The following is a 4,809-nucleotide window of genomic DNA, read 5'->3' on the forward strand; positions in this document are numbered from 1 at the left end:
ATTTTTTATTATACTTCCACCTCAAGCTTCTTCTCACGCCTCAAGTTTCTTCTCAGTGAGACTTTTCTTTTTTACTTTGATTTCTTTGGATCAAACTTTTCACATCATTTTTTTTTCTTTTGTTTTTTTTTTTCTTTCCCCATATTTTGTTGAAAATTACTATATCTGGTAGAGCATGATTTAAAGATTTTGAATGTCTTAATTCAGACACCAATTTATTATTATAAGCTCACCTCAAGATTCTTCTCGGGGGATTTTCACAAAATTTTTTTTACTCCCTTTGTTTTCTAAGAATTACTATATCTGGTGGAACATATCTCTTTTAAAGATTTTGAATGTCCAAATTCCCCTGACTAATAATCCTCAAATGTTTCTTAAGTTCAATTCTTGGATATTATAACTCGTTTGAAAGTCAGGACATAGTCACATGGCATGAAATTAAAAGGCTCGTGAAATCCTGATATCCCGAGTCAACTATTCAACCACACTATACACTATATTATTTTGAAATCAACTTAGGACTCAGTCCAAATTCTTTAAAGTGGATGACTCAGTTATTAGGGCATTATTTCATTCTCCCTTGAAGTCATAGTCTTATCCAAATTTCTCTTTTGAGGTGATGAGTTTTTTTTTTCAAATATTAAACAATTCTGAACATCAACAAACTCTTTCTTTTCATTAATTGTGGTGGGAGGGATGGGATAGACTAAAATTGATCATGCTAATTTCCCATTTAAACAAAAGTAGTAATACAATAGTAACCAAGAGGCATTTCATTCGTTGGCAGTTGCATAGGAATGGGTTGGAACAAACAGATCGACCGAAATCATATTGATAGAACCTCTTTCTGGTTACTTTCAAATATTCTTCCGGGATCGTTACACCCCCATTCTTGAACTTCTCCTCAAGCGAGTCTTTGAAACTGCAACACTCTTCTATGGTGTGTCCAACGAACCTGTAATACCGGCAATATCTCGGATGTCCTTTCTTGTTGACCTCGTCTGGCTTCTTCGGCTTGGGCAATCTGAACTTGAGATTCTTGATCAGACGGTGGAACATATTTTTTGTCGCTTCATCTTTAAAAGAGTATTCATGATTGGAACTTGTCTTTCATATGTCTGGTAAGGTCTCTGCTTAGATGATTATTGAATATTCTGATGCGGACGTTGGAAGGTTTGTTGATGTTGTTCATGTTGTTCGGCTTGTATTTCGGCTTGTATTTGCAATTGTCGTTTTCTTCTGCTAACCACATCAACTGTCCCAGATTTCTTCTCGAATATCTTGGTTATCATGGAATTCTCGTCCATCTCATGAGAATCCATATACTTGACTTCTTCTTGTAGATTGCTAGCTTTGTTAAGTAGCTTTTCGAAGGATTTGATGGTGAGTCCCTTAAGCAAGAAAGATACTGGCCCATGAATGCTCCTGAGTAGAATCTCAACTGTATGATGTTCCTGTAGCTATGGTTCACATTTCATGCTAAGGTTTCTCCACCTCAAAGGTTTCTCCACCTCAAGATCCACTAAACTAAAGTCTCATTAGGCTTTTGTTTTTCTACCACGAGATCTCCAATAGAAACATGATGCTGCACTCCGGCAAATCTTTTTACAAACATCAGTTCTAACTCGTTGAATGTCTTCACCGCTCTGTTGGGTAACTCAGCATACCAATCAAACGCTATTCCTGACAGGCTACTAACAAACTGTTGGAAGAGAGTAAAGCTTCGTTATTTCTTCGTTATTTCTTGTGTTGCCACAACAGGCTCGGAAATGTGTTATGTGTTGTCTGGGATTTCCAGTCCCGTCAAATATCTTAAAGTTTGGTGACACAAAACCCTTAAAGTCAATGCACCACTCTTAGACTGTGTTAAAGCCTTCCGAACTTTTTCAACCGTTTATTTAAATTCATTTTCTGGTATGACGCTTTGGACATAGTTTCTTTGGTTGTTCATCAGAGGTGAACTCTTTCCTTTCATCTGCAACATGAATGGTTTCTATTTGGTTCATTTTTGTAAGTGTCATCTGCGATGATTGTGATTGTTTTGCATTGTAATCATGGTGGTCATCAATTCTATCAATTCTTCGATTCTTCGATTTTCTTTTTGAGACGATTGATTTGTTCGTCCCTTTGTTGGGTGGCCCCTTGCCTCTCATCCATGGCGTTCTCCACACCAGAAGATGGAGCGTCACGCATAGACAAATCGGCCTGGGTCTCGACGACATTGATTTATGTTGATCTTTCGTCCATGTAATCTGACACATCGTAGTTTTCATCGTTCATATCTTTTCCTTGTTCTTTAGATAATCGTCGGAGTCTCTCCAGCTTAACCTTGGTTGAATTTTCTTCGATTAGTTTTAGGTCAGTTGAGGATTTATGAAGAGTGTCACTTCTTTTGTTGAGCACCAATGTGGTTGTTTAGAAGTTAATTAAATCAACCGAAATCATTTTTATGGAACACTTTTCAGGTTCTTTTAAATACTCTTTTGGGATCGTTATATTTCTACTTTTGAAATTCTCCTGAAGCCAATCCTTGAAGATAAAGCAGTTTTCTATGGTGTGGCCGAGTAATCGGTGATATAACCATTATTGGGGATGATCTTTTTTGCTAGCCTCCTCTAGTCTTTTCAGCTCTGGTAGTATGAAATCTAGTCTCATTAGCAAGTCGTGGAACATCTTTGACACGTATTCATCTTTGAAGGAATACACAACTTTCCTACATTTCGTAATGGACATTTTCTTATTTTCTGTTTGATATGATCCTCTCTAAGGTGGTTGGTGGCCAGACTGGCCCTATTGTTGTGCCTATTGTTAACAAAATTGTCGAGGTTGTTTGGCTTTCAAAATTTTCTAGCTGCGCCTCCTTGGCAGTTCCTTTATCAGTTGTGCAGGCTTTGAATTAGACCCAATCTCAAATCCAGAAAGCAGTGGAGCATAAGCGTCAACTGACTCTTCCTCATGTAGAATTTCTTTTCCCTTACTCGACAAACTCGGTAAAATAGTTGGTAAACAGTTGGCACGGTGGCAGTGTATCCGGTAGTAAGAGTAAAAACATTTCTCGGAGAAATCTCAATGCTCCCAATGACAAACTTTTTAACACTAGTAGGGCTCTTTTCAATCAACACCTTTGAAGGGGAGAATTTTTTGGTAGACTTCAAGTTGAACTCTACAATAGGCTCCACGGACTTATTTGTTTCAAAATTCATCACTGTGACGGCCACCTTCCCGAACTTAACTCCAATATCATCGAACCCTTGTCCAAATTTAATAACTACCAGTTCAGGTATTTCATCTCTATTGACAGTGAACTCCATTCCAGAGGCAAAAGAAAATATTAAACTTAGCAAAGACATTGTCCCTGTCATTTGAAGAATTTTCGAAAGTCAGTGATGTCCCGTGTCTTGCAGTGTGTCTTGCAGTTTCGATAGTTTCGATAGAAGTACTCAAATTGATGCACTTGTCTTATAAACTGGACATATCCTTTATTATTTTATTTTTCAAATTTGTTATTGATTTGTGATTAAAGCATCAAAAAGTTGCAATTAGCAAATTAAATAAGCACAAAGAGGCGCAACAACTTGGCTTGATTCACAGAAAAGCAAACCAAACCCGAAGGAGACGAAGAAATGCAAAGTTTAGGACCCAGTGCGAGACCAACTTTACAACGCACAACGCCCAGGCAGAACTAGTCCACCAACACACCTATCGGGGATCCGAACCCATATGAAAATTGAAAGAGTCCTTAATGGCCTCCTGAACCCCTCTTTTTAAAGGTGTTTGAACAAATAGTCCTGAAGTCCAAAGAGTTGGTCGTACTTTCCCAAGACAGAAATGGGTAAAACATGCCAACGGAACAAGAGTAATTTGGTCCAAGAGGGACACGGACACATTACCGATGTGTAAATATAATATTTCTTGATTTAGATGGAAAGTGAAACTAGTCCCCAGCAAAGTCGCCAAAGCTGTCGGCGATATTTTGGGGGTTGGAGACATGTTGTAGCCTCTGATAAGGGGAACTATCGGAGCTATTGTTAGGTTGGTGTGGCCCATCACCCGCTTTAGAAGGAGGTTTAAGTTTAGAAAAGTATGAAATCAAACTTACCCCATATTCTTCATAGTTTAAATGAAAGAGCACTTTACCTCAATATTGTATCTATCCCGAAGGATAAACACAAGACTTGAGGATGAGGCTCGATCAAATATACTAAAGAATATATGACATCTGTTTGGTCTGCAAAACCTTTATATTTTCCGATAAGTTCACCTATTTAATATAAAGGATTAAATAGGTTTTATATTAAGTTGGGTTCGGACATGCTTTCTATAAGGGCAAGCCCCTATAGTTAATTACATCTTAAATGACTAGGGTCATCTAAGAAGACTCTCAATAAAAATCGAGAAATATTATCTTCAAGGAGTTTCAAAGGGTAGGACTTTTCAATGAAATCAGACGTAGAGGTGTGAAAGGGGATTGGTTCAAGTTTGGAACATTTTGTTATAGAATCCAAAGGAGGAAGAAGTAGGGGATGTCATGGATCCAGAGGAGAACCTTGGTGACTTCCCAAGCTATCCTAATGTTTGGTTTGAATTTAGCGGGGAAAAATTTAGGTGTTTCATCCTGCCAATTTTTATAGTTAGGGCTTATATTCATGTGAAACGATCACACAAATAGCCTGAAAGATGTGAGGATTTAGGTCGTGACAAAAGACAACCTCAGAATCCTAAGATGAGTTAGGGCTTATATTGTATAGCAAGGTTATGCAAAGGCCTAAAGATGATGTGAGGATTTACGTTGCATAAGCAAGCAACCTC

Source organism: Phalaenopsis equestris, unplaced genomic scaffold, assembly GCF_001263595.1.
Source record: "Phalaenopsis equestris unplaced genomic scaffold, ASM126359v1 Scaffold000019, whole genome shotgun sequence".
NCBI lineage: Eukaryota > Viridiplantae > Streptophyta > Magnoliopsida > Asparagales > Orchidaceae > Phalaenopsis > Phalaenopsis equestris.